Genomic DNA, 10330 nt, shown 5'->3' with positions numbered 1-10330 from the left:
TGGGTTTTATTCATTGTGAATTGCACTGCGGGCGCACGTCCTGACAAAACTTCATCAAACACATTAGATCCATTTAACATAGTAATGTCATTATTTGAACCAGCGATTCCAAAAACTGCATGTCAAATCCACAAGTCTTGTGATGCCACGGCTTCAAGAATGATTGTTGGGTTGCGATGATCACCTCGACAAAATTGACCTTTCCAAGCAACTGGACAATTTTTCCATTCTCAGTACTTACAATCAATGGAACCAAACATACCTGAAAATTCGCGTGCCGCTCCCATTTGTAGTAGTCGTTCGATGTCCTCGTTATTTGGTCTCCTCAAGTACTCATTCCCAAATATGGTGAAGAGGCCTGATACAATTGGCCGAGACATTGGCGATGACATATCATATTCTTCGACTTCAACGGGTGTCTCTGGATTAGAAGACGATGAGTAATTTCTAAAAGCAGAAACCTTTGTTCTTTTTTAACACTTAGACATAAATTCTACATCGAATTTTGGTTGATCTTTCAACAACAACCAAGCATGCTCAACCTCAAATTTTTTACTTGTATCTTGTGAGTAAATCATATGAGCATAAACCAAAACATCATTTTCTGAACTTCCACTTCTCCTATGTTTATCTGCTTGTTTGTAGCACTCGTTAAACTTTTGAACTGGAGGATGGATCTTGTTCCACCGAGATTTTAATTGAGTCTAGCTTCTTTCACAAAATTGCCTGCTTTGACACACATTGTCATTGCGGTACACATTTTTTATCCTTGCCTAATATTGCTTTGATGTTAGGTCAACTCTTATAATTGAATCCATTGACGCATTGAGCCATGATCGGACGAGAATCACATCTTCTGTCAATGAGAATGCGATACGACTTTTTTTCCACCTAAATTTTGATCTCCTTCGTCTAGTTGAATATTGTCTACACCAATGGAGATTCAATTTCATTGCTAGGGGAGCAATATTGGATAAAGAAGGCCTATAACATGTGTTTGAGTTGGTGGGAGTTGATGGTTGACTATAAATTTGTGGATTTTGAGAACTACCACTGGTAGGTGCCTCTATATTGGATGAAGGATGCATATACCACATGTGTGGGGGTGGTGGATACATAACATACTTTGATGAATTTTGAGAATTTTCACTAGTAGGGAGTGGTGGTGGACACATAACATATTGCGGTGGATTTTGAGAATTTTCACTAGTAGGGAGTGATTGGTTTTGCAAATAACTATAGTAACATTGATAATTATACTGATTGTGATCTATTTCAGAGAGGATAAAAAAATAAGCAGTACAAATGAACTGTGCAAAACATGCTCAACGATGTACAAATTTATAGTGAACAATGCAACACAGTGAAAAAAATGCTACACAACGGTCGTTTGTACATTCAACGGTAGCATTCAATGGTGCAAATGTACAAATTTCACAATCAACGGTAATATCCACAATTTTTTTTTAAAATTGTGATAAAGGTTTCATATCCTTTCCCACTATTGTTCTTTTTTTCTTCCCTCAAAAAGTACTTTTTCCGGAACCTTCCCCACCTACCTGCATTGACCTTTTTCTCTAGTTTTTTTTTCTCCAAAACCTTCCCCTCCTACTCCTTTGAGTAATTTCCAATGCCACCCCACCATCTCTTCACTTTCCTTAATCGCACCACCACCCAACCCAAACCCCAACGCCAGTTACATGCAACACCACCCGCGTCCCCTCATCGCACCACCACCCAACCCAGACCCCAACACCAGTCACGCGCATCACCACACATGTCCCCTCTACGCCTCATCACGTCCAATACCAGCATGTTCAATCCACGATGTTCGAAGTTGGTCGGAACGATATCCTTGAAGTCACAATCACTATTCATATTCCATTTACGGTCACTATTGATACTCTTTAATTTGGTTTGTATTTTATTCTGATGTGAGATTGCATTAGGTGATTTGATTTGTTTGGAAAAAATGCAAATTTTTTTGTGAAATTTCATCTCTGCGTTTGTTAGAACTGTTCATCTTCTTCCTTTTTGTTGTTCTTGTGGTTGGGAAGTACAAATTTTGTGAAAATAATAATCTTTTATTAGTAAAAAACAATTCTTTATATAAGAAATGTACCGTTCACGGAAGAAATTGAATCTGTCATGTCACTTTGCTCCAACGTCAAAGGACTCAAAAGAAATAATTCTTTAGACTAAAAAACAATGAAGCACCTCCGATTGGAGATGGTCTGAAAAGAACATCAATGCCAAACAACAATAGATGGTAGAGGAGAGAGAAATATCTTTTTATTTTAATTATTAGAGAAATATATTTTTATTTTAATTATTTATTAAAAAAGTTAAAAATTATTAATGATGGTTGTTATTTTGTCGAGAAGAAGGATTTGGAGTTGTTGAATGTTACGTTGGTCGTGTCGTGGAGTTGAGGGATGAACATCAGTTTACGTTGACAGAGAGGAAAGATGCATATTCTCTCCTTAGAAGCAACATTTTTATTTTTATTTTCAAAAATAAATGTAAAAGTATTATAATGCCCCAAAACTGAATTAATTAAAACTAGAGCGTAAGTTATTAACATACTCTAACTAAAAAGATGTGTGAATATATTAATAATTTTTATTCGAAATATATGTCATTTTGAAATAGTTAAAAAAAATCCCACTGACAGGTTTTGTACATTATCCTTTCTCATAACATTTTTTTAGACTGAATTCCTTTTTCTTTTTCTTTTCTTATTTCTTGTACCTCCTCTCATGCTGTATTTTTGCTAATAGTTAAATTGAAAATACTTTTTTTTTTGTCTTTGTGTGTAAAAGTCTTTGAGACACTCCTATAAGACAATATGGATAGAATTAAATCAACACTTTTCTTTTTATTGACAAAAAATCAAATTTATGCTACTGGTCTATGCAATAGATATGCATGATCGGTTACTAGTTAACTATCACTTTAAAATTCTGTATCCAAAAGTTTTGTGAGAGATTTTAATATTAATGAAAAGTTATCTTTTATGAAATTGTATCTATTGATGAAAAAGTGTAAATATGATAAATTTATTCCAGGATAATGATAACTTTTACACATATTGTTTAGACAATATATTTTAAAAAAATAATATGGTACTTTATTTTCTTAACTCGAAAACTAGTTTGTGGATTATTAGCTGCAAAAGGTGATGCGTGGTCTTCAAATTTATCAATTTTTTAATCTAATTAAAAATATATTTTAAAAGTATTATATTGAGTACTTGTTACTAAATCAAAATTATATGTAGTTAATGATTAAAATATAACTTTGGTATAAAAGGAAATATAATATTTTTAATTGAATTAATCATGGATTTCTTACCCTATAAAATATTGTTAGCAAAATATATCCGAATATCCAATATCTGACCTTGTTGTTTTTGGTGTGTTTAGTAGGAAAATAATTAATTGTTTATTATACAAGTACTTTATGTATACGTTATTTTTATAATTGAAGAATAAATAAAGTTATTTTTATTATAAATATATGTTGTTTGCACAAAACTATCTAGAAAAACTTATTAAACTAATATAAAAATAACTTATAAATATATAATAATTTATTTTATAAATTATGCTAAATACTTTATCTAAATATAGCATAGTTATTTATTAAAGGCACCAGTGCAATAATTGAAAAATGGTAGAATGGCGTATTTTCTTAAGTTGTGATAAAAAAAATTATTGATTAATTATGAACAATATATGAATATCTTAATATTATAAACACTCATTTGACATTTTTTTTCTTCATCTTTTTCTTATGGTTTTGTCATATCAGTTGTCATATATATATATATATATAGATGTAATGGAGTCAATAATATTACTCATTACAAGGTAAAAAGTATAAAGTTGTAATCATTGAATTTTAATAACATATTTTATTACATATTTGTAAGTATTTTATTAATAATTTTAATAGTTTTCTATTATTCTAATTAAATAAATTGATTAATAAATATTTTATACCTAATTAAATACTTTTACTTTATAAAAAAATTGTTAAATGATTTCTATATTTCTTATATTAGAAAAAGAATTCGAATATTCTTTATATAATAATTTATATTTTTATAATCTTTATCAATATCTCGAAGATAATAGTTAACAAAATCAACTTTTCAATAAATAATCATAACTTCACAAATTCTATTAAATAAAAATTATTTTCTATTTATCTATTATTATTTTAAAATTTTAAGGTGACATTAATTACTATTTGATTAATTATATCCTTTTTAAAAGAGAAAGAAAGAACATTATATGCATATCAAAATAATCAGGATACAATATATTTTTAATTCCTTTAAAAAAATTGATTTGATTTTAATTAGTGTTCTAAATTTTTTCTTATTTTCTCTAATTTAATATCATATGAAGTAATTTAAAAATACCTCACTTTTGATCTTCAAAATGGTTATAATTAACATTTAATGACAATTATAAACTGCAAAAAAATTAGAATCAAAAGTAGAATATTTTTAAATTAGAGACGAAAGAAAGACAAAAAAAAAATAGAATAATCAAAATTAATATTGTGAAAACCTATTCGAACGTCGGATTAAGAATCAACAATAATGTTGATTCAAGTTGGTCCGTTAACAAATAAAATCCCAATACACAATAAGATTAAGAAGAATATTAAAATTATATGATATTTTATCAACAAATTAATATCATAAGTACCAATTAAACGAATAATAGATTAAGAAAAAAATAAATATTAACGGTAAGAATAAGATAACAAAATACAGAATGATATAAAGCATGTAGTTTTCACTTTCTTCTGACTCTCTTGAAGGGTAAATTGGTAATCTTGTAGTTTCCCCTCCCCAAGCAACGCATCTGTACGTTCCCGTACAATGTGTTTTGTTTTTTCATAGATTGGATTTGGATTTCTCATCAAATTTCTTACTGCTCTGCGTTGTTCTTAAAATCTGTTTTGAATTTATGTTTTAAACGTTACAGTTTTTCTTTAATGTTCAGATTAGTAGAATTTAACTGAGTTTTTCAAATGCCTATCCTTTTGTTACTAGTACTTTTTGGGGATAGAACCTGTTTATGCGTCTGTCCTTTGTATATGTAAAATATTTTTTTGTCACTTCTTTATCAATGTGCATTTTATGAAATTTATGTAAATTTATTATAGAGTGCGTTTGGATAAAGAATTTTAACTGATGAAAGTAATTTATCATGGAATTTGAATTTCTGTACTTTAGAGTTCATTGTTTGGATGTTTTTTTTATGAAGAATTTAAAATTTTGAAATTTTAAAACAAAATTTTAAACAATTAAAAATTTGGAATTTTAATTTCCTTCTAAAATGTGAGAAATTGAAATTCTTTTTTTACTGTCTTCTTCAAGAAATCGTCTGAACCCTTAAAATGTCGATCGGGTATGAGCATAGAGGAACACGTATACTAGCACACCAATCATATCTTCTTTTTTTTTCATTTATTTTTTTTATCATCATAATTTTATTTTTTTTATCCAAATACAAAATTTTGAAAATAAAAGAATTTCAATTGAAGTATTTGAAATTCTTAGAATTTAAAATTTTTCAGAATTTTAAATTTTTCCATCTAAACACACACACTCGTAGTGATTTCATCAAGAAATAATTTGTTGCTAGGGTTCCTCTAATATGATAAGATAGAGTATTAGGTTAACTATATTTTGTGTATTCACTCCTTTATGCTACCGTGTGATCGTAGTACGAGACAGTCTAATAATTAAATAATTTTTAGAGGTTAAATTTATGAGTTACTATATATAAATATATACTGCCATTTTCATTTTTATCTCATTTTTTTTTCATCACAGCATCCATCACTTACACTTATTCTCTTCTTTTACCTTTCTTTTTCCTTTAACCTCTCTTCTTTCACTTTTTATCTTCTTTTTTTTTTTTTATCTCTCTTTACCTTTATTCTTTTCCCAAAGAAAAAATATATTTGGACACCATCTAAAGAAATAGGGAGAGAGAAGAGATAAGTATAATTGATAATATGATATGATGTGTTAGAAAGAAAAAGATATAGAAAAATAAAAGGTGTTGATGGAATATTTGCAAATTTTGGTTGTCTAAATATTATTACTCTTTTTTAAAATTATGAAAAATAATCTTTAAATATCCGGTATGCTGAAAAATACAAGTATTATAGATGATGTGATATAATAGAAAAAAAATAAATAAAAAGAATGGTAGATGTTAAATAAGTGTTTAAAAAAAAAGTGTGTGTTATCATCTAAATTTATATGTATATGTTACATACATTGTTTTGCCCATTTGTATTCATGTCACTACGCTTTTGTGCACACTTGTCTTTGCATTGAAAAGTTGGGAGTCCTTTTTATGAACAGAAAGTGAGTGTCTACCTTTCCTGTGTTAGCAAGTCAATTGATGAGATTCAAAGGCATGCAATGGTGGTGGCAGAGTTTTATTTTCATAAATATTTTAATTATATCTGAATTTTCTTTTCTTATTCTTCAACCTTGGGCCCGAGGGGACTACCTAATTAAGAGCCCTACACTAGACCCAGGCTTATTAAAAAGTGAGTGTCTCTCCACAATGCAAATACCTACAATGCTTTAATAGACCTAAAAACATTTTATACCAGATATTGAATAATGAATGAAGTACAGAGTGTGGATGTGTTGTAGCCTTTTATTCAATTTTTGGTGCTTTTGAAATCTTAAATAAATTTATTAGTTATACTGCCAGTTAAAATCCATAAATTCAGGCCATTATACTGACTGAAATTGCAATTCATAAAAGCTACTTTGATTTCTTTTGAAAGTATATTCCATGTTAATAAAAGTTTTGAATGTTCTTGTAATAAAGATAACGGTGTTCGGTTTTTATTGTATCAAGTACCTAACTGGTGAATATAATTGAGTTCCTCATGAACATGAATATTAATCACATGCAAATTAATGAAAATTGTAAGCAACCATCTACACCAGCATTTTAATCTTCAATATGCTCCTCTCAAATCAGTTTTGCGCTATTTGTCTTACTGTTTTTATTTTATTTTATTTGTTACTCTTAATTAAGTTATTAAATTTGTATAGCACTTTCTTACATTCATACATATTTGAAATCTTATTCACAGAATGATGATAGTGACTTAGAATGTGAACGAGAAGCATTGCCCCTCCCAAACAAGGAAATTACATCAGAAGCTTCAGCATATGTGTGCAGGTGGATAATAATTTACATAATTATTAAATTTATCCATATATGCTAAGCCTTAATTTGGTTACTGTCTTACTAAATTACATATAACACTTTCTTAAAGATGATAATTTAACTTGAAAGAGTAATCTAGGGTATTTAGTTGCCCAGTCATTCCATATTTTTTGCAATAAATTTCTTCCTCCATAACTTATGAAGAGGAACCAATTGGGCTTTTGAGTTCGAGTTTACACTAGAATTTGATTCTCAAACACATTATTGTAGCTTATGAGAAAAGACTTGTGGTCTTAGCCTGGATTCATGCTTATCTGAATGTGCATTTTAAGGTTGTTTCCCAATTGGACTTGGAAAAGATTTAACTATTTAAATTAATAATAATTATTATAAGATATTAAAAAAATTAAATTAATGAGTTGAGCCATTGAATTTAACTGCAGGAGAGGAAGTACATAACATTATTATTATTATTATTATTATTATTATTATTATTATTATTATTATTATTATTATTATTATTATTTCCTTGTAGCTTTTTTCTTCTTAATTTGTATCACCTATCATTCCCTTGAAAAGTTATAAATTATAAACTTGCTGATGACTGCTAATTCTTGGTCTTCAGTTCTGACAAGTGTGTTTCCGTAAACAAAATCTTCATTAGGTAATGATGACATCTTTTAAGCTGAATGAGTCCACCCCTACAAGCTCAGTGATTCAGGCTCCATTGACAATTATTTTTCTTTCTACACCCTTCTAATATACTTTTTTTTATTGATTAAAATTTATTAAAAATTAAAAAATCACAAGTGAAATTCATTTAAGAGCGAGAAATTTTTTAATTTATATTTTCAATAAATTTCAATTAATAATAAAGAGTATTGAAAAGAATATGTTAAAAAATAATATATCTTTTAACACCCTACTTCCTCCTAATATACTTTTTCTTTTGAAAATTAAAAAATCACAGGTGAAATTCATTTAAGAGCGAGAAACTCTCTAATTTTGTATTTTCAACAAATTTCAATTAATACCTAGACTGCCTAATAATTTTTTGTTAGATAGCGTTGATAGGATTTGTCACACAATTGGAAATATGTTGTTATATAGTGGTAATTAAAAGGGAGTAAAGGACATTCTATTCTAGGTGGATAAATTTAAACCAATAAATAATTAATAAATATAGAATATCGAAATCTATTCCTGGAGTGGACCTGTCCGTTTTGTTTGCCTTTATTATTGGAAGCTGCATTGGTCTGGCTTGACTTTGGCATCTGTAGGCATATTGATCAATTGACTTGGATTGTGTTGTGTTGTTGAGAGGCACAACTTTAGCTTGTTTATATAGCCTACTGAAATTGGATCATTTGACATCTTATCAATTTTGATATAGACATTATTTGTTAATTGTGTCACTCACATGTGTCTCTAAAAGGAATAAAAGAAATTTGTTGGTGGAGATGAGTTTTATTATTGTGACTATGTCTTCCCTCCGAATTTTCATGTTTCATTGGAATGTGATGAATGATAGGATTTAATACACATGCCATTTATTATATTTGTTAGGTTAAGATGTTAAGAAAATGGTAATTAATACTAGAATCAGAATATTAATTTTAATTTTCAACACTCCCCCTCAAGTTAAAACTTTTAAGCAATCAACTTGTTACAAGAAAATTTATTCCCACCAATAAATAAAAAACATAACAGAAATGGAGTTCCACAAAAAAACATTCGAAGGACAACTCAGGGATGTTGACAAAGTCGGGGAATATTGCTTGAAAAAGAGAGAGCTGAAAAACACATCAGCCTCAGAAGGTTCAAAGCAAGTTCTGATTTTCTTAAAATCAAGAGTTGGAAGCTTCAGAACCACTGGTGGAGACTCAATAGGGGGATAAAGAAAAAAAGAATAGCAAAAACGAAATCGGAGGAAGACAAGCACCATGGTGGTAGTGGGTGCACCTAGATTGCACCGAAGAAGAGTAGATATGACAAAACATGAAAAGATTAAAAAAGATGGTCGGAGAAGGTGGTGGCATGTGGCAGCTCCGATAGTGCAGGAGAAAAGTGGGCTTGACCAGCGATGAAGAGACGAGTCCGGTGGTACTAGCAGTGATAGCTTCTGCACAACGAAATATGATTCACCGGATAAGAACACTCGCTGAAAAAGTTGTTGGAAAATAGAAATAGTTCGCCGGAAGAAGGACAACGAGTTGAATGGTACACTAGAAATTGGAAAAAGAATGATAGAAGGAAGGCAACTAGCAAAAGGGCTCACCGAGGACAGTCCATCCTCAGTGAGAGACGGTTTTTCCTTATTCCCTCAACCTGACTTTGATGCCATGTAAAGAAAATGGAATCTGATAATTTTCATTGATACGAAACAGTGAATAAATACATGATAATCTCTACCATTTTTCCTTGATTGTTGAGGACAAAATATCAAAACAGAATCACAAGTAAAAAAGAAAAAATATATAGAAATTTGGATAAATTACAATTTAAATTCAAATCATATCTAATTCCTACAATTAATAGATTCTAATATCCCCTCTCAAGTTGGTGCATGGATGTCACACATTTCCAACTTGTCAAGAGAATTACTAAGGGCCTTTAAATCTCCATTGAAGAAGTGGTCAATCTTGATTTGTTGCTAGTGATAATAACACCCTCACTGTATTGAGCTTTGCAACTGGTGCAAAGGTTTCTTGGTAATCAATCTCAAATGATTGAGTGTAACCCCTTGCAACTGGTGCAAAAGTTTCTATGTTGCCGGAAAAGCGTAAAAGACTCATTGGAAGATGGGTGACGAGAAGACAGGTCCACCAGGATAGTGGGTCACTAGAAAAGTGACGACAACCAATGATGACCGAAAAACTTTTCGGGAAAGGAGAAAAGGATCGTCACAAAGCGAAAGCAAGTCGCCAGAATAAATGTGACGACCATAAAGGTCCCCCAGAAAGCGGAAACATAGGAAATAAGTTTATCAGACGAGTATAAAGATCCACCAAGGACAACAGGTCCTCGATAAGCTATCCCCCGTGGGGGACGGTTTTCTTTACTCCCTCAACCTGACTCTGGAGTTGGCTCTGATACCATGTTAA

Source organism: Glycine max, chromosome 14 (assembly GCF_000004515.6).
Source record: "Glycine max cultivar Williams 82 chromosome 14, Glycine_max_v4.0, whole genome shotgun sequence".
NCBI classification, from domain to species: domain Eukaryota; kingdom Viridiplantae; phylum Streptophyta; class Magnoliopsida; order Fabales; family Fabaceae; genus Glycine; species Glycine max.
This window is presented reverse-complemented; position numbering follows the sequence as displayed.